We start from the raw sequence: 21,591 nt of genomic DNA, 5'->3' as shown, positions 1-21,591 counted from the left end.
AATTACATTGTTGAGGAAACAGGGTTTTATAGTTAGCAATAATATGAGGATTATTATTGGACCGGCCAGGGTTGATACAAACGTAATTAACCAGGGGGACTGTGTTAAAAAAAAGACTCAAACTACCCTTTTTGTGCCTCTCTCTCTCGTTGTTGCTCTTCAAGGTGTCTTTTTAATTTACTCATAGATTTTTTTACAACTCCAGTATTGTCGACATAAAAACAACATTCTTTCCTCAATGAAGCCAAAAGGCCCCCTTCTGTCATGAAAAGGAGGTCCAACCCTCGACTGTTCTGTAAAACAACTTCAGAGAGAAAGGTTAAAGATTCCTGCAAAGCTGTGATGGAGGTTTCTAAAATCTTTAAGTTTTGATCTATTGCTGCTTCTAATTGGGTCATTTGTTGTGTCCCATGGACCAGACCAGTGGTTCTTGTGCCCAACCCTGCAGCAACTCCTATTCGTAATAGAATGGCTAAGGTGAGAGACATATGTTCCCAGCGGAACCGGGTTGTATGTCCCCCTCTTTGATCTTCAAATAAACCTGCGTCATGATAGAGCACTCTGGGAAACATCTGCACCATTTCACAATTAACCAAATCTGTTGACCATTTCAGGAAAACATAAACAATGTTTAAGTATATAGAATTATACTGTTGTAGGGACGGACAAGGCAAGGCACCTAAGATAGCACCAAAGACACGGAAACAGTCTTTTTTGGTTTCAACCAGATTCAGAGGGCATTGCTTCTGTTGTAATCAATTAATCCCCTGAAACCCAAGTTTAGGTAGTTTTAGAATTTTGTACCCAACACGTAAGGGAAGGGGCTCAGAAGTTCACAGTCTGCAGAAGTTCACAAAAAGCAGTTTTTGTTTCTGTTTTTGCCTCAGTTTGGGCAAGTTAACTTTTCAAGGACACCTAGCTGGGGGTGTCTTCCCTTTCTTTTTTTCCCCCTGCCAGCTGTTTCCATGCAGCCCAGTTTGTAACTTCTTTATCTTAGAAATGTAGCCATCTCTGTGAAGCCCCAGCTCAAGGCCAGAGGCCTTTTTTTTACATATTTTGTGAAAAACTAGTAAGGGTGTGTCTATATCAGGAGTGCTGAATTTTTTAGCCAGTTTCCAAGGAGACCAGCGCAACACAAAAATAGGAAGTTTATCTACAGTGAACTCTTTTATAGGGATTCTTTTGCTGAAAGTCCTAAATCAGCCATGGTGAAGACTTCTGGAGAAGGTCAGTAAAGACTTTTCTGTGGGCCTGGTACAGAGGGGAACAATTTGGAAGGCAGGGATAAGAGCAGCTCTGTGGATCTGAGAATGAGGAAGGAGAGATGTAAAAGAATATTGGGAGAGGGCTTTGGGATCTTAATAGCAACAAAAACTTGAGCAGTAGAACAGATAGAACAGAGGGGGAGACAGGAGTGAGTATCCAAACAGCCTGTGAGGGACTTTAAATTCTTAGTAACCTGTTTTTAGTGATGACAAAGCAAAATTAAAGGCCATTTTCATTACATCTTGCATTAGGGTCTGAGGATTCTTCTCAGCGGGTTTGAGCTTTGCGTTAGCTGGTAAGAGGACCGGGTGGGACCCGGTGTGGGCACTGACAGGAGAGGAGAGGAGTGAGTGAGTGGAGTGGTACCTCAGTACCTGCGACCTCACCAAGGGGGCATTGGTCTGAGAACCGGTCGAGATTTGGGTTTTCGATCTAGATATTGGAGGGGAGAAATCAAGTTGCTGAGGTGGGAGTGACAGCAGAGAGGCTGGAGCACAAGGCTGAGGGTGAGCATCTATTGGAGAAGCATAGTTCAGGATGTGAGCAAAGGAGAGAGAAGGTCTCCACATAGCGGAATCTCCTTTCACCCTTTTGAGCACTTGCAGAAGTTAAAAAGGTCACACAGAATTTGAGGATCTAGAGACCCCTCTGGGGGCCATCGGTTTTGGTTATGTAATTGGTAATATGGCCAATGCTGTGTACAGAATTTGATGAGGAGTTTGGGTTCCATCTTACAGTCCCTGTATGCTCACATCCCCATGACTTACAGAAGAAGTCTGCTCTTCCCCCACACAGCCGTGACTGTGGCTTTGATAGTCTGCCGGGCAAACATAGTAATCTAGGCTAGCCAACCTGCATCTGGCTCACGTGTCCCTACATCTATAATGTTTGTTTCCATTATCTATTGTACGGAAGGGATTTAATGAAATTTTAGTGGGATCCTGTTCATCAGGGATATCCCAATAGGAAAGACCTATAGCCAGCTGACATATGACTGGGTGGAGAGATGGCCACCAGGGGGGCTGTATGCGAGAGAGACCATACTTCTTGTCCAGTGGGATTTGTGATCAGCCATCGCAGCTTAAGGGGCTGATGAGGGTTAAGACTACTTGTCGTCAAGGGGAGAAAAATATCTTCCAGGATCTTCTTTACAACCATTTGCAATGTTTCTTTTTTCTTATTTTTTCTTTCTTTTTTTTTTTCTTTGTGGGGAAGGCTTCAATACATCCTGAAAATGTATCTTCAAAGACTAGGAGTTATTTAAGTCCATACCTTGCTGGCTTAATTTCAGTAAAGTCCACTTCCCAAAATTGTCCTCGTCTGGTTCCTCGTAGGTGCTTTCCTGTAGAAAGCTTGAAAGTGTAAGCATTAACCAATCAATGGACCTGACAGGCTTTTGTTACCCATTCAGTTATTTCCTTTTGGTGTGAGTAGGTTAGAGGAAAACTGTGTTCTTGATCCTTCACGAATGAATGCAGTTTCTTTGAACAAAGGTGAGTGAGTTGATGGACATTTGCTACTGACATAGTTAGAGCCATGATTATAGGAGTAGTTACTGAAGGATTAAAAAAATCCACTTGGGGGCCTTCATGGTTAAAAGTTATTTTGGCCCAGAGCTTGGTGAGCAGATCTCTGCCCATCAATGGGGCCAGGCATTCTGGGATTAATAGGAAGGAGTGATGGATTTTTCCTTTTCCCTGGTCCATGGTCCTCTTAGTTGTCAAAGCTCGATATTTAATTCTATTAGACTCTTGAATTAGAGACCTTTTATTCGGTAGAGGGCCCAATGGGCCTTACGGGCTGAGTGTATTGCCCCTGCATCTACTTCAAAGTTTATTGTGTTCCCTTCCACTTCAAAAGTTACCTTGAGGTCAGGGAGAGGATCTGAGCCTGGACTTTCTTAGTATTCCTCCAGAGTCAGAATATCTGGCTGGTGTGGCTGTCTCTTTCTAGGGCACTCTTTGGCCCAGTGTCCTTTTTCTTTAGAGTAGGCACATTGATCTGAGGCCAGGGGTGGCCTCTAGTGTGTGCCCAGGTATCCCTTCCTGTCTCTCTGTTTCTTAATTTCTGGCCTATTTGTTGTTGTGACCAGGACCTTAGTCAATGCCTTAGTCTGTCTTTTGTTTCTTTTATCCTCGCTCTGCTCTCTTCTCTTCCTCAGATTCTCTCTTAAAGTATACCTTCTCGGCTTCTCTGACTAAATCCCTCAAAGTCATATCTTGTAATCCATCTAAGCATTGAAACTTTCTTTTAATATCCAGGGCAGCTTTCCCAATAAAGGCCATTGTGACAGATGCCTTTTGATCCTCTGCCTGAGGATAGAAAGGAGTATGTCTCTTATATGCCTACATAATTATCTCTAGGAAAATAGAGGGAGATTCATCAGGCCCTTAAATAATCTCTCTTACCTTGGCCAAATTAGTTGGTCACCTAGTGGCCACTAAGATACCCACTATTAGAGCCCAGCGATAAGTGGACAGATGCTCCCTATTTTCAAAGGTTTTGGGGTCCCAGTTGGGTCATTTCAAGAGAAGGCCGGCTTTGAATATGTTGGGAAGTTGTGTCGGTCACGCATTTAGTCCGAGGATACTTTTTTCTAGCATCCAGGAGGATTCTCTTTTGTTCCTCTGTCATGAAGAGAGTCCCTAGGAGTTGTTGGCAGTCATCCCAAGTAGGTTGGTTTGAAAACATCAATGACTTCACCAGACCTGAGAGCCAGGTTGAGTCCTCGGTAAAAGGGGGATTGTTATTTTTCCATTTATATAGGTCTGAAGAGGAGAAGGCCAATACTGGTAGGCTTGCATTTTTTCCCCATGGCCATCGTAAATCATTGGCCCATAGGGATGGAGGGAAAGCAACACGGGAGTTCCAGGGTTTTCAATCATTTGCCACCGGCGAGTTCCTTTAGCAAGTCCAGCTTCCTCCAGGGAAGGAGGGGCTGTGTGTGATGCAGGGGAGTTATCTGGAGGGCCCTGGGCTGGCTTAGCTTCCTCCAATTGCGGAGAGGCTGAGTCAGCAGCTGGAGAATCACTTAGAGGGTGTTGGGGGTTGTGGGACAAGAGTAGAAGATAAGGAGTGGGACGAGAGTCCAGTAGAGTCAAATCTTGTGACTCAGGGAGAACAGAGGGTGGAGGAGGAGGAGGAGCAGAGGGGTTGAGGGATCATGGGGGAAGGAGTAGGAACAGGGACACAGCAAGGAAAGGCTTCACCCACGGAGAAGGAGATTTGCAGAGGTCCTGCCAAGTTAAGGTATATTCCTGTTTATCAGAATGGCTATGTGGCCCTGGCTGTAAGACAATATCTCTGTCTTTTTAAATTAGTGGGAAGTAGAAAGATCCTTCTAGGGGCCATCCGAATCCAAAGGTGGGCCAGGTCCAGCATTTTACTGAAAAAGAAAGATTCTGAGCCCTTAAGCGGACTTTGGTCCAGTGATCAAGGGTCAGGGACAGAGGCATTGAAGTGATCTGTCCCATAATGAAAGATACACAAACAGTAAAAGCAACGACACAGGACACAGACAAGAGAAAACAATAAAGACAGGCAATGGACGTCCAACACTGAGACCAAGACTGAGCAGGCGGCAAAATCCGATGGGCTGGCAATACCGAATCTGAAACAAAATATCACTGAGTCGAGGAGACTATTATTCCTCGATTCCCGAGTCCTCTGTGGCGTCCCCCAGGGACTTGGCTTGTAGCTCTGTGACACGTCTGCCAGCCACCATCAAAGAGAGCTCACACACTTCATCAACAGCCATTTTGCCAAGCCCTAACCTGAAACCTGAAACCAGAAAGAGGCGCCTTACTTTCCCTGAGAGTAACCCATTGGGGTCTCTCGTTCACCGCTGCTGGATTTCGGTGGAACCTCCATATATAAAGATCGGAAGAGCGTTGGGGGAAGAGACCACCAAGAGACTCTCTCATGCAAATACAAAGGGTTTATTGGGGGTCCAGCATGCTGGGGCTCAGAGCTCATTTGAATAGAGCAGAGAACCCTGAGAACAGCTTAAGCAGAGCTTATATACTTTCCTTGAAGAGGGCAGGGAGGGAAGTTTATTGATGGGTCTGGGCGGGTGAGCAGTTTGCGTGCAACTGGGTGAGGGAGTACATTCTGAAGTTTGGCAGTTGGGGACAGCACATTCTGGGAAAAAGATTAGAAAACACTTCTCAAGATTTCAACAGTGTTTTATTAAGCATACAGAAAAACAGGAAGTGACAAGAATCTATTTTATTAACATTTCACTACCGACTATACTTTGCCAGATTTCTTAAAGTCTCTATTGATATCTGCATTCCTACATATTTTCCCCAGTTCATCATTGTGATTGATTCTTCACATGTGCTGACATTTACATTCACTCAATACCAGAAACCCTATAGCTAAAGAACTTTTGGTCCAAATCCTATACTCACTCTCCTTTATAAACATACTGACTATCTTCCTAATACTACCAACTATCCCTTTTTGACTGGAAGTTCTCTTTGACAATCAATCATCCAACTTACAAGGTCCTATGCTTAATACCGAAATCAAGGGCCCAATGCCTTTCTGGGCTTCAAATCTTACCTAGATTTCTGTTTTCAGATTCATATATTTTACCTATATATTCTTGAAAATATCACAGGTTCCCAATACCATTATTCATCCAGCAGAATGATTTCTATTCCAAATCAAACCTGTTATTAACCCTAACCATACACTGTTCCATCAATCTAACTTTAGAGAAGAGCAAGGACAGAGTTGGTGTTAAAATACAGGAATGTAGAGGATCTTCCAACTGCTGAGAAACTCAAAGGTCCATGCGCAAATGATCCCTAGAGAAGTTTTAGGCACCTATGAAGGAACTGAAAGAGCAAAAGTCATCTTTCATTGCAAACAACCTGGTCAGCATGAAGGGATGTGTCTGAATCAGCCTCTCTCTTCTTTATGTAGAGAAGAAGGACCAAACGAGGCCTCTGTGGAGAGCTGTTCCCGGTTACCAATGTTTGATATACCATTCTAACTTGTGAAAGTGTCAAAGGAATTAGGGGCAGCCTCCATTTCATGGGACTTTTGGAAGCAAATGTTAGGACAATGTGCTTGCCAAGGCAGTGACCTCATTCAGTTCCTGAAGGAAGTGACCTCACCTCACATCCTTGGTGATGGAACTCTCTGAACTTGGGATCAAGGAATCCAGGCACACAAATATAGTCCCAGTCCCAGTCCCAGTGGTCTCACTTCTTTTGATTTACCAAGGACAGAGTCATTCTTTCTTGGTACCTACTGATGTGAGGATGGCCAAATGCCAGGAAAGCTCTGAAGAGTGGCCTTTCCTGAGTAAGCAGGAAGTGGCTCACCGCTGTCTCCTGACAACTTCATAGAGTTGGCCAAGGAAACCAGATCTGAGACAGGACAGGCCATTTGATGGGAACATAGTATGGCCCACAAGTCAGAGGACACACCCAATAGTCAGAGACCTACTTTGGGAAAGGAGGTGACTTTGTGGGTGTGAGTGTGTGTTTGTGATTTTGTCTCATGTTCTGAGAATAGGTAGGAAAGGCGGTTTGTTTGGTTTGGAGTGGACAATTTCTAATAAGTGATTTGACAAGGCGAGTGTTTTTATGTCTGTGTATCCCACTGTGTCCATGGTTGTAGACATTAGAAAAGAGAATGCATCAAAGGATGTGTCCAGGCTAGTAGAAAGCTTACCAGAATTCTTTCTGCCCAATTTATGAAAGGAATGCGGCTTGCCTTATGGATGGGTAACACCTGCTATCTTCCTAAGTTTCTGTTTTCTTCCTGAATTCTGGCCAATCTCCAGAATAGGCTCATGATTTTGTGACCAAGATATGTACCACCTCCAAGCTCTGTGACATGGCCATGTACTGGATAGCTGAAGGGAATGGCGAGCATCTCAGAAAATTCAGATATCAGTGTGACGAGGAAAGTCTCAGTGGAGAAACACTGCTTTGGGCCATTTGATAACCTATTGTTCTGTTGCCCTGAATGTCAGGAAGGTCTTTGCCTCAGGCCACCCCTTTGTGAACCCTGAAGAAAACAGTTTTCAAGTGGAAATGAATGGGCATCACCTGTGGCTCTTTGCTTAATTGCTTTGGAAAGGGATGTGTCTGAATCAGCCTCTTGGCCCTGTGTGAGGTTGTGGCTTAGATTCTCAGCACCTGATAGATCTAAAGAAAGATCCCATGTGTGCATCCAAATCCAAAATGGCCAAAAAGCAGTCCTTGTGGATGAAGTCTCTCGCCTTCCTCTTTAAAGTTCTTGAACTCCATCAAGTGAGAATAGGGATCCTTTGGGTCAAATGGGTTCTTCAAAGACCTGCAGAGGTGCTTGTGTTTTCTCATGACTGCAAATCACATAAAAATATATACCTGACACTCAGTTTTCCACAAATTGGAGAAGCATAGAAGTATTAACGTCTAGCATATTTGATCACTCCTGTTTCACATGAAGGGTGTCCAGACCACCCTGATGTTACACCAATGAGGGGCAGGGGAGTTATTTTGGCCACTCTCTTGGACTCCGCCACTCATGGAAACCTTCAGTCAGAGGTTGTGATTAGTATCTATATGGAAGAAGATGAGGGCCATATGGGAGGGTTTTGGTTTTAATTTTGGTCATTTGTGTCCGGTTGGAAGACATGACTGGGACCACCTGGGCTTGAACTCTGGTGTGATTCCCCTTAGAGACTGAATTCAGAGAAGTATTGCCCTGAATTGTGTTGGGATTTTAGAGGCCACGCATGAGAGTCACCCTTGGAAACTGAGATCTAGGCCCAGGATGGCTTTCCACAGAGCACAGGGAATCTCAGCCAGGATATCACATGATTTTATTCTGAAAAACTTGGCAACCATAGTTGAGAGTCAAAACACACATGGACCTCACATTGTAGACCTCATTTGGCCTGGCCTCATGTGACCTTTTGGCCACTCTTTGGGAAGCCTTGCCTGTGATAATTCTCCAGATCATTCACTGAAATGAGCTTCCTCTCCATTTAATGGTTCCTGAATGATTTGAAACGCACAGTGCCTCCAACTTCATCCTTGAAAAATGGCTAGATAAATACCATAAAATTTTTGAAATTCCCATGACCAGGTGGCACTGGAGAAACTTTGGATGTCCTGTTGCTGATCGTAAATATGCAATGTTGCCTTGATTGAGTGGGTTTCATGAAAATGGTGTAGAACAGAGATGACAGTATGTTGGAACCTGCTGAGTAGTGGGCCTAGAGCAGTGGTAGGCAGGTGTGTGATAAAAAATTTGTGGTGGGGCCATGAGGATCTGCCATTGGCTCCCAAATGGCTTGTGACTGACATGGTGCAGCCAGCAGACCCTTCCATGTAAAGGCTTCTTGTTATATGGAGATGTTTCCAGGCAATGTTCAGAATCAGGTTGCTATGGACATGGGGCCAAGCTATGTGGGATAGAAGCCTGGTTGGTGCATTCTCCTGCAGACCCTGACCAACCACACATGACAGAATTGCCTCCAGAACTGTGTCCCAGTTGAACTTCTTTTATTTCATGAAGCAAATGCCAAAGTCCCAGTGCAACAGCAAGAAACACCACGAAAAGTGGAGGATGACCAAATGGCTTCCCAGTCCACAGGGGAATATCCTTAGCCCCCAGTGGCCACAGTTTACTTACAAAGAGAGAATTCAGCACTGCTGCCTCATGTTCATTGGAAAATAAGAAACGATGTCCTCCAGGTCACATAGATGGAGACACAGCTTTGATGGTCTCACTAAAAAGAAGCTAAAGCTCCTGACAACAACATATATTTCAAGTGCCCAAACTCATAGGCAGTTTCTCAAGAAGTATTTAGGCCAGCAGAGCTCCATGTTTATGGAGTGTTTACCCTGTCCCATACTAGGGAAACTCCTCTACCACTTCCAAGGTTGTAAACTCCTGAGCATATTATTCACAGATTTTATTACTCTTCTCCTCTAATTGTGTGTTACTTTGGGCGAAGGAAATGTCAAGGAATAGTTCTGGATGAGAGTGGGAAGATTTTGTTTAGCACATATTTGCATACACATTGGATCCATTTTTCTATTTTACATTTGCAATACTGAATCCCTGACACTAACACATACCCTACTAGATTCTGAATACTAATCCTAATATGATGGAGAAAAATAACCGAAACAGAATAGAAATACAAGCAGTTCAGAGGAGGCATGTTGTATACTTGAACTTGCCTTTTGCATTATATGGGGTAGGAGTTAAAAATATAGTCAATTTTTGGTTGAAATAGTTTTCCATGTGCTTTTAAAGTTAACAAATATGTGAATTCCTGTCTCCCTTTCTCTGTATTCTATTCAGCACATGTATTTTTATATGCATATACAGAATCCTACCTGGTATCACACGTACATTCTTGTGAGTTACATGACTTGACAGATACAAAATGTGAGAAGTGATCACTCCTCCTAAATGCTGTTTGAACTGAAAATTCAACCTATGGGTGAGCTTCCTAGTTGAAAAAAGTTATACATAAATCCATATCCAGTAAAATGAATATTTTTGGATCTGTGGATGATATATATTTCACGGTGTAATTCGATTGGCATATATATTGTTAATTTTTAAAATCTGTGTGTGGAGATATATATATATATATTTTCTCTCCAGATATTTCAAAATATTTAATATATGTGTCTTATTATACACTCCCTAAATTCATTCATGATTATGTATGTGGATTTATTATCAACTTTTCAAAAGATTATTCTCAGAAATATTCATTCACCTGATATACGTATTTTTTTTCCTAGTATTGAAAACTAACTTCAGTGAATGGTGCATATAAATCCTAATATTTCTACAGTAACTGACCCAGTTTCACATCAATGCAAGTAGATTCCTATGGGACTTGGTAAGTATTTTGAAGTTCATTTTTATTCAACACTGATACATTACTATTTCTTCAGTTTATGCACATTATAGGATATTTATTTCATCCACAAGTTCACAAATTTATAGGCATTTATTTCACTTTCAATCACTTTCTGCTTCAGAAAACACATGTTTCGCCATGTTTCAAACTGGTCTTTTCATGAGACTTCTTTCCAAACACATTATTTTTGATTTCCATGATCACTTTTGAAGCAAAACTCACACACTCTTCATGAAAAACCATAACCCAAGGATTACAATTAGACGTATAACTAGTTGTTATGAATGATTATATATGAATATATGATTTCTTATATATTTTCAGATATCAATTCAATACATTATTTAAAGTGGTACCAGTTATATTATTTATTAACTGTATGGTCTATTCATGCATTATCTCTATATTCATAGACAAAGGGTACACCTATTTTTACCCTCAATACTAATTTATACATTTTCAAAATATTCCTCAAAAAATGGTGGAAGAAATACTCATGTCACCTGATCTATATATACATTTTATCACAGTAATATTCTGGACAAAAAAATCAAAGGTCACCCTTAAGGTTGTACCAAAGCCTAAATGGAAAGTGAGCATGGATTACTAAAACTTTCCATGTCTAGGTGGCCTAATGCTCTCAAATGTCAATCTTATTGGTGACTACATTTTTGTTTCTTCCTAAGATTATATATTCAACCTGAAGCCTGTTGAAAATGTCTAATCCTATCACTCAGTTTATACTTTGCCTGATTTAGTAATGTCTCTATTTATATCTATTTTCCTACATATTTTCCCCTGTTCATCATTGTGACTGACTCTTCACTTGTGCTGACATTTACATTCACTGTCTACCTGAAACCCTATTGCTTAAGAACTTTTGGTCTAAATCCTATTCTCACTCTTCTTTGTAAACCTACTGACTATCTTCCTAATCCTGCCGACTATCCCTTTTTGAGTGGATGTTCTCTTCGACATTCAATCATCCAAGGTACAAGCTCCTATGCCATTGTATATAGATTTATCTGAGACATTTTTGCAGAAAATAATTCAAAGCTAAGTGTACCAATTAAGGGCCCAATGCCCTTCTGGACTTCATTTCTTCCCTAGATTTCTGTTTTTATACTTATATTTCACCTATATATTCTTGTAAATATCATAGTTTCCCAATACCATTATTCGTCATGCAGAAGGATTTCTAACCCAAATTGAACATGTTACTAACCCAAACCATACACTGTTCTCTCAATCGAACTTTACAGAAGAGAAGGGACAGGGTTGCTCTTAAAATACAGGAATGTAGGGCATCTTCCACCTGTTGAGAACATCAAAGATCCATGCAGAAATTATCCCTTGAGAAGATGTAGGCAGCTACGAAAGACCTGAGAGAGAAAAGTCATCTTCTATGGCAAACAACCTTGTCAGCATGAAGGGATGTGTATAAATCAGCCTCTCTTCTTAATGTAGAGAAGATGGACCAAACCAGTACTAGGTGGAGAGCTGTTCCTGGGTGCCCATGGTTTATATACCATTCTAAATTGTGAAAGTGTCACAGGAAGTAGGGGCAGCCTCCATCACATGGGACTCTTGAAAGCAACTGTTAGGACAAAGTGGTTGTCAAGGCAATGACCTCATTCATTTCCTGAAGAAGTGATCTACCTTACTTCCTTGGTGATGGAACTCTCTTAACTTGAGATCCAGGAAGCCAGGCACCCGGAGCCAGTCCAGTCCCAGACCCAGTAGGCTCACTTGTTTGGATTTACCAAAAAGAGTGTCAGTCTTTCTTGGTACCTACAGATGTGAGGATGGCCAAATACGAGGAGAGCTCTGAATAGGGGCCTTTCCTTAGAAAATAGGTAGTGGTTCACCGCAGCCTCCTGACAACTTCACAGAGTTGGCCAAGGAGACCAGATCTGAGATAGGACAGGTCATTTTGGGGGAACATAGTATGGCCCACAACTCAGAGGAAACTCCGGATAGTCACAGAGTTACATGGGGGAAGGAGGTGTCTTTGTGGGTGTGGGTGTGATTTTGTGGTTTTGTCTCATGATCTGAGAATAGGTAGGAAAGACGGTTTGTTTGATTTGGAGTGGTCTTCTTCTAGTAAGTCGTTGGACAAGGCAAGTGTTTCTATGTCTGTGTATCCCACTGTGTCCGTGGTTGTAGACATTAGAAAATAGAATGCAACAATTGATAAGTCCTGTATAGTAGAAAGATTCCCTGCATTCATCCTGCCCAATTTATGAATGGACTGCAGCTTGCCTTATCCATGGGCAACACCTGCTATCTTCCTAAGTTCCTGTTTCTTCCAGAATTCTCACCACTCTCCAGAATAGTCTCATGGTTTTGTGTCCAAAATATGTACCACCTCCAAGCTCTGTGACATTGCCATGTCCTGGATATCTGAAGGGAATGGCTAGCATCTCAGAAAACTCAGATATCAGTGTGACCAAGAAAGTCTCAGTGGAGAAACCATACTTTCGGCCTTTTGCTTATCAATTGTTCTGTTGCCCTGAATGTCAGGAAGGTCTTTGCCTCAGGCCACCCCTTTGTGAACCCTGAAGAAAACAGTTTTCAAATGGAAATGAATGGGCATCACCTGTGGCTCTTTGCTTAATTGCTTTGGAAAGGGATGTGTCTGAATCAGCCTCTAGGCCCTGTGTGAGGTTGTGGCTTAGATTCTCAGCACCTGATGGATGTAAAGAGAGATCCCATGTGTGCATCCAAAACCAAAATGGCTAAAAGAGCAATTATTGTAAATGAAGTCTCTCGCATTCATTTGTAAGGTTCCTGACCACCATCAAGTGAGAATACGGATCCTTTGGGTCAAATGAGTTATGCACAGCCCTGCCGAGGCTAGCCCATAGGTTTTGGGTTTTCTCATGGCTCCAAATCATATAAAGAATCTATACCTGACAGTCAGTAGGCCTCAAATTGGAGATGCAGAGCAGTAGTAACAGCTGGCCTATCTGATCACTCCTGGTTCACAGGATGGGTGTCCATGCCACCCTGACTTTAGGCAAATGAGGGGCAAGGGAGCTTATTTTTGACACTGTCTTGGGCTGCACCCCTCATGAAAAACTCCAGCCAGAGGTTATGATAAGTGTCTATATGGAAGAAGATGAGGGCCAAGTGGGAGTGTTTGGTTTTAATTGTGGTCATTTGTTTGGCGGTTGGAAGAGATAACTGGATCCACCTTGGCTTGAACTCTGTCATGATTCCTCTTAGAGACTGAGTTCTGGAATTTACCTCAAAAAAGTATTGCCATGAAATGTGTTGGGATTTTAGGAGGCCACGCATGAGAATCGCCCTTGAAAACTGAGATCGAGGGCCAGGGTGTCTTTCCATAGTGCACTGGGAATCTCAGCCAAAATATCACATGATTTTATTCTGAAAGACTTGGCAGCCATAGTTGAGAGTCTAAACACACATGGAAATCATATTGTAGACCTCAATGATCCTGGCTTCATGTGACCTTTTGGCAACTCTTTGGGAAGCCTTGCCTGTAAGAGTTCTCCAGAGATTTTATTTAAATGAGCTTCCTCACCACATAATGGTTCCTGCATTAATTGAAATGCACAGTGACTCCAACTTCATCCTTCAAAAATGGCTAAATAAATACCATCGAATTTCTGAAATTCCCGTGACCAGGTGGCACTGGAGAACCTTTGGATATCCTGTTGCTGATCATGAGTGAAATAATTCCCCACGAAATGACACTTCACTGGGAGAATTCCAATTTTATTGCTAAAAGCTGTGTGCTTATATAGAACTAAGGGGGAGATGGTAGGGCTTAGATAAATGGCAGCAACCCGTTTATTGACAAGTTCTTTCAAATATCAGCTCCAGAGCTCAGGAATTAGTTCTCATTGGGGCTAAGGTTTCCCACAAGCAAGATTTGAAATTGGCGCTGGCGGGAGATTTCACAAGGGCGGGAACTTTTTGCGCCACTGCAGAAATGAAGAAGGTAGGAAGAAGAAGTCCTTAGGCGCCATGTTGGGGGTTTTTTCTGGGGTATGGCTGCCATTTATTCTTTTCCCAACATTCCACCCTTTTTGTTTTCTTAGGAAGTTGGGCATCGTTTGTCAGATCCGGCTGCTTCCTGCTGTGTGGGGGTGGTATGGGGCCTAGAAAGAGAAGTGGAGGAATGCTCAGGGGGCAGGTATGGGGATATCATGGCAGCCAGAAATAAAACCCAGTGGCTATAGACAGCTACTTTCATAGGGGTGAAGTCAATGAATGTTCCCTGAAGCTAAAGTTGTCGATGGCATGGAACCAGTCCTGGATGGAAGAGATTGTTGGTTTCAGCCATTGGTCCTGTAACAGAGACTCTAGGAAATACTGGAAGCGTTGCCTGGACATGGCGTCACCAGCACCTGAAGAAGATCAGAGCGAATAAAAACAGAATGAAGATAAAAATTAAAGCAAATATCAATTTTTGGCAGAAGTTCCATGTTGGGGGACTGACATAGAAGAGGCCAAGGGCCATGAGAAAGCTTAGAAGGTGGTAAAGACTCATGAATCCAGGATGGCAGATTAAGAGGTTCTCCGAGCTCGTTGTCTCCCGCTGTCTGATACCCATTGCATTCCATCGTGCCTGGTAGTGAGCTTCATCACTGAGTGAACTGTTCTCTTGGAGATGTTGGGGGTTCATCGGTCATCAGAGGCTGGTAGTGCCTAAGCAAAAGCTGGTTGAAAGTTTGATTAGGAATTTTTTGCAGTTGAGTTTGAAGGCACTTCATTATGCAGGGCAAGAGAGCACAAAAAAGGAGCATCCCAATAAGGGGCCCCAAGATATGTAGTAAGTACATGGCAAGATAGGATTGGAAGAACCCCATTATGGGATTGGAGGAGGTAGGTTTGAGCAATTGGGTCGATAATTCCTGCAATTTAACAACATTTCTTTCTATTAGCCCAGATTCATTAACATAATAGCAACATTCCTCTCTGAGGAATAGGCATGTAACCCCTTTTTCTGCAGTGAGAAGATCAATTGCCCTTTGGTTCTGTAAAGCCACTTGTGCCAATGAAGTAACCTGCCGCTGCAAGGAACCCAGAGACTCAGCAATGGTATTGAGTGTTTCCTGCAGTTTTTGTTGAAGGTCATTGGATGCCCATAGAGCATGACCTATAGCTCCACCAGAGAGTCCGAGACTCTTCTGAGGTTGTTATAATGAGGCCTCCCAGAACCGGCAGAAAGACTACCCTACGGGTGCGGGAAGGTTTGGCCAACTGTCGGAATTCGGTGGGAGTATACAAAGATAGCTGAGGAACTACAGTAACCAAGAAACAGGTGCCAAAGACATTGATCGTTGAGGTACTTAAAGACCCATTACACCAGAGGAAATGTCCAGGTTGCATAAACACAGGGCTCTATGGGGTGCTGTAGCTCAAGGAACAAATGGGTAAAGGATTCATTATTGGCAGGTGGAAACAGATGAAAGGAAATAAAATATTGGTGGAATAACTTTCCCACAGTGGGATACGTGTCACATATAGGGGTTGTCCTTTTTAGAGAAATTGTAGGTTTTTGCTGGAATATTTCCTGCTGCTAATGGGACTGCTGCTAGAAGTGGGCGACTAAGTGAAGCACAGAGAAAGCACTGAGAAGTAGGCACAGAAAGAGGGGTGGAGTTTAATAATCAAAAAGTTTGGTGTAGCAAATTGAGCCATGTGGGAGGGGGACCTGAGGGGGTTGAAGGCTCTGAATCCTCTTTGGATGAGCTATGGATACGATCTCGAAGTTTTGATTCTGACTCCTTAATGTGTTTGACTACCTGGATGGTTGCCTTAGGTGGCGTAGTCAGGGTGCAGCCAATAGTCATCCACCCTGTGGGTCTGACTGACGTTGTCCGAGCATAGACAGCAAACTCAACATAGCCCCAACGTTTGGCCTTGGGGTCAGGTTTATCTAAAGTATACCATCCATTGTTATCGGATGAAGAGACTTTATGCCACTTTATATAACTAGAAGTCCACCCTTCAGGGTAACCAAGTGAGTGGTAAGAATACCTACCACGTTCATCATGGAAAATGCATGACCAATTGGACACCCATTATAAATCTCAGGCCACCAATGACAATAGTCTTTTGTTTGATCAAAAAGGAAGCAAATGAAAGGCCAGTTCCAGCTACCAGGGACGAAGGTCCTTGAAGGTGACAATTTTAGGGAAATAGAGGTGCAGTTGTGGATGAAGCAAGTAGTTGCATCCACTGCGCGGACCTTCTGCATTCAATGTTCTGAGTATCGTTCCCGAAGAGTGAATAAATGCATGGTAGGTGAGGAGGGTAAAGACCAGTCCTGACAGAGCACAGAAAATAAGCAGAGCACAAAAAACAAGCAGTTAGAGAAGACTAGGGTGTTGGGAGAGCTCATTGTGCCTTCTTTAAGAGGAATTGGGCTGCAAGGAAAACCGTGTGAGCCGCAACTTAAATGGGTGAGATGGGTGTGGAGAGCAGGAGTAAAGGGGAGGTTCAGGAGGTGATTCTTGGAGTTCCTCTGGGGTGGCCCTGTCGTCAGCAGGTGGGGCCTCTTGGTGATGTGGCTTCAACCTAGATATGTGAATCCAGGGAGTGAGATGGTTGTCTGGTAAGGAGAGTTTGGCGGCGGTGGAGGTACAGAGAATGACAGGATATGGGCCTTCCAATTTTGGGGCAAGAGTCCCTTTCTCCTCTGGGGTATTATAATAGACTAGACTAACAGGTGTTAAGGGAGGAGTGTTTGGAGAGGAGACTGGGTCCGGAAGAAGCCAGTCCTGATATTTCCAGAGTTCCGAGCGGAGATGGAGCAAGAGAGGCAAAGACAAATCTCGGGTGAGAGGTCCTTGTGAAATGACTAACCCAGGGGTTATAAGAGGTCTTCCATACATTTTCTCAAATGGAGACACTAAAGATGGTTTCTTAGGGAGAGCTCTGATTCGAAGCAAAGCCAAGGGAAGGAGTTTGACCCAGTCTATGTTTAATTCCATTGTCAATTTGGTAAGGACTTCCTTTAGAGTAGAATTTACCCTTTACACTTTCCCTGAAGCCTGGGGGAAATATGGACAGTTGAAATGCCACTTGAAGGAGAGGGCTTGAGAGACCTTTTGTGTGATCCTAGAAGTAAACTCAGGGCCATTGTCATATTGTAGGGAAGTGGGCATACCAAACCTGGGGACGATGTCTGTCAGTAAGATTGAAGCTACAGTGGAAGCCTTTTTATTGGAAGTGGGAAATGCCTCAACCCAACCAGAGAAAGTGTCCACAAAGACAAGGAGGTATTTAGTGCGCCATACTGTGGGCATGTTGGTGAAGTCTACCTGCCAGTCAGCAGCGGGAATGTGTCCCCGGGCTTGGTGGGAAGGGAAAGGTTTGGGCCTTAAAGGAGTATGAGGCTTGGTCCGCTGACAGATCTGAAAATTAGAGGCTATATTCTGTACCATGGCTTGTCAGAGGGGGTGAGGGAGAAGAAACTCTGTAAAAAGAGGATCAAAGACTGAGAATTGGAAAGGAATAGAGTATGAAGGAACTTGAAAAGATGCTTGTTCTTACTGAAAGAAGTAGGGGCTTCAGATGAGCTGTCTAAAGTGGCCATTAAATGTCCCCCATGGGGGCCATAATTGGAAGTGGTAGCAGCCATTCGTGCCGCCTGGTCAGCTTTGGCATTGCCCTCAGTGATTAGAGAGCCATCCTTCTGATGGGACGTACAATGAACAACTCCCAACTGGGTGGGTAAGTGGGAGGCCTCTATCAGATTGGTTATAAGAGCTGAATTAGTGATTGCATTACCTTTGGTGGTAAGTAGGCCTCGCTTCTTTCAAATTGCAGCATGGGATAATAAGATATGGAAGACATATTTTGAATCAGTTTAGAGGGTGAGGGATTTGCCTTGTGCTAGAAGGCAGGCACGAGTGGATGCTATAAGTTCAGCCTGCTGGTCTGTAGTTCTTGAAGGCAAAACTTTGGCCTCTATAATCTCAGTGGCTGAAAATACAGCGTATCCAGAGTAATGAGTTCCGTTCTGCCTAAAGGAACTGCTGTCAGTAAACCAGATAAGGTCAGGCTTGGTGAGTGGTCTCTCAGAAATGGAAGAATGACAGGGGAGGAAATCATCTAAGGTTTCCAAGCAATTATGAGTTGGTGTGTGAGACATGGGAGTCATTGGGAGCAGTGAGGCAGCGTTCAGTGCAGAGCAGGGGAGGAAAATAATATTAGGGTTTTCCAGAAAGGAAGTGAGGAGCGACAGAACTCTGGATGTAGGGAGAGTTTGAAGGCCCTTTTAAGTTAAAAGATCCTTCAAGTGATGTGGGGAGTGGATAGTTCAAGGGGCCCCAAAAGTCAGCTTAGAGACTTCTTTGTGTAAAATTTGTCCAGTAGCCAGAGCTCTTAAGCAAGGGGCCCACCCACGGATGGTAGGGTCTAGTTGCTTGGACAAATATGACACAGGTGCAAATGTAGGCCCATAGTTTTGACCTAAGACCCCAAGTGCTTTCCCCCCTTTTTCATGGACATATAGATGAAATGTTCTTGAAAGATCTGGAAGGTGAAGGGCAGGTGCCTTTAAGAGGAGTTGCTGAAGCCTGCGGAAGTGGTAGATGGGAGAGGAGGCAAGAAATTCACTAGGGGGTCCCTTTGCTAGGTCATACAGGGGTTTGGAGAGAAGAGAATAATTGGGGATCCAGGCCCTAAAATAACCTGCTAATCCTAGGAATGATAGTATTTTGGCTTTCGTATAGGGCACTGAAAGATCACAGAGGAGTTGCCTCCTATCCAGTGTTATTTCCTTTTTCCCGGGTGTAAGGCAAAATCCAAGATAGGTGACCGAAGACTGGGAAACCTGGGCCTTGTGGGGAGACTCCCTATATCCCTTGTCTTCTTGGAATTTAAGAAGCTGAGCGGTGTGGTATTGAGAGTGTTCCCAGAAGGACTACATAGAAGAAGGTCATAGACATATTGAAGGAGAGTAGAGTCAGGACAGGTCAGGTGAAAGAATGTGAGGTCCTGGGCAAGAAATTGGCCAAAGAGTTGGGGGCTATTTCTGAATCCCTGTGGGAGGACAGTCCAGGTAAGCTGATGAGAATGGCGGGTGTGAGAGTCAGTCCATGAAAAAGCAAAGATATCCTGAGATTCTGAGAACAAGGGAATAGAAAAGAATGCATCTTTTAAATCTAGGACTGAGAAGTGAGTAGTAGTGGCAGGGATCTGAGAGAGGAGGGTGTAAGGGTTGGGCACTAGCTGGTGGATGGGGTCCACAGAGGAGTTGACAAGGCGAAGTTCTTGAACCAGCCTGTAGGACACGTTAGGTTTCTTAACTTCCAGAATGGGTGTGTTGAAAGGAGAGTGTGTAGGCCTAAGATACCCCTTTCATAATAAATCCTGGATGATGGGTTCTAATCCAAGGAGGGATGTGGTTGTGAGTGGATATTGTGGTTGACTAATATATCTTGAAGGGTCCCGTAAGACAATATGAATAGGACTGCATTTAGCCATAAAGGGTGTAATTGTGTCCCAAACCTCAGGGCTAAATGGTTTAGATAGTCGTGGGAGAGTGCATGAAGGAGGTGTATCTGCCCCTAGGAATATCATGAGGAAATGAGAGGTAGGAGAGGTGTGGGGTGATATGTGAATGGTGACTTTTAATAGTGAGAGTATGTCCCTTCCCAGAAGGGGAATGGGGCAATGGCTCATAATGAGAAAGGAGTGAGTGAAGGACAAAAGGGATCCCTGCATATAACATGATGGGGGGGGAGTTTGAGGAAAAATCTTTTTACCTCCTACCCTGACAATAGGAGTTTTTGAGGGTGTGGTAGGACCCTAATACTCCCTCAAGATCAAAAAAGCGGCACCAGTATCCAAGAGGAAGTTAATGAAGCGTCCATCCACCAGGAAGGTGACCCTAGGCTCTTGATTCTTGATGGTAATAGTCTGGAGGGAAGGCCCAGGACTCCGTTAATCCTCCTCTGCCAAGCCCAGGTGAGGCTGGGGTTGCTGGGCGGCAGACCAACCTCCCTTCTGGGTTGTTGGGCAGTCTGCCCCCCAGTGTCCACATCGATGGCATTTTGCGCAGGGGTTGTAGGGTGTCCTCGGCGAAGAACAATTCCTGGTCCAATGTCCCTCCTTACCACATTTGAAGCAAGCTCCAGGGGGTGTCATATTGGGACGGCATGGTGATGGCCTTCTCTGAATGAGCTGGGCCAACATTTGGAATTTGGCATTTTCAGCCCTCTCCTACGGCATTCACTTTCATCCTCTCTACCATGAAAAACCTTGAAAGTGACAGCGAGGATTTTGGTCTGAGGAGTAGCAGGGCCCTGTTCAAGCTTTTTAAGCTTGGCTTTAATGTCAGGGTAGCTTTGGGCCAGAACATATGTCATTAAGACATGACGGCCATCAGGGGTTTCTGGGTCGAGGTTTGTGTACTGTTGAAGGGACTTGGTTAGTCTATCCAGGAATTCTGAAGGTGTTTCCTCCTTCCTTTGAATGACCTCCTGCACCTTTTGAAAGTTAACAGCCTTGCGGGTGGCCTTTTTCAGGCCCACCAAGAGGCAGGATGTAAAAAGGTCACTAGACTGTAAGCCCATAGGGGATCCTGCTCTGGGGCAGCATGAGGGCCTGTGGGTGGTAAGGATTGGTCCTATGATTTTCATCAGCATGGGCTTGGGCTAGCTCCCAGAACCATTGCTTTTCCTTGGGGAGAAGTTTATTGGCCAAGAGGATGTAGATGTCATGATGAGTGAGGCTATATGCTTGCAGAACCCATTGAAACTCCCGAATGTAAGTGGTGGGGTCCATGGTGAAAGAGCCTAACTTCCTCTCTAGCTGAGTAATGTCCGACATGGAGAAGGGCACGTGGACTCTGATGACACCCTCGGGACCAGCTACCTCATGAAGGGGTGCGATTGTCTTGGGGGTGGGAAGGAGTCCCTTAGACCTGGTAACAGGAGGACTGAAAGAGGCAGGCTGTGGACAGGAAGGAGAGGGAGGGGAAGGGAGTGTCTCTGTGGAAGAGGAGGAGGTGGAGCAGGCAGAAGAGGTGGGAAGGGAGGGGGATGAAATGGAAGGTTGAGGATCCATGGAATTAGGCAGAGGAAGAGGAGGATTTTGAGGGAGAGAAGGGTCAGTTGGGGCTGGGGGATAAGGTGGGGGTTCATCTGCTGGGTCGAATGAGGAAGAATCTGTGAAGTCAGGAGTAGAACTAGGGGAAGAGAGGGGTTTGCAAGCAAGAAGTACCTGAGAGGGAAGGCAGGAGGAACAGAGACAGGGTGCTGTGCGAGAAGGCTAAAACATTCAATACAGGGAATGTCACTCCACTTTTTCAGATGTTGGCAGTAATTAAAAAGGTCCAAGAGGAGGTTTGGATCTAAGGAGCCTTCTGGAGGCCAATGATTGCCATTATCCAGTGGATATGTAGGCCAATCTTGGGTACAGAATTTGATTAGAAGTTTGGGCTTGAT

The sequence above is a fragment of the Callospermophilus lateralis genome, chromosome 13 (assembly GCF_048772815.1).
Source record: "Callospermophilus lateralis isolate mCalLat2 chromosome 13, mCalLat2.hap1, whole genome shotgun sequence".
Lineage (NCBI taxonomy): Eukaryota > Metazoa > Chordata > Mammalia > Rodentia > Sciuridae > Callospermophilus > Callospermophilus lateralis.
The sequence above is the reverse complement of the archived record's forward strand: the minus strand, read 5'-3'. Positions refer to the sequence as shown.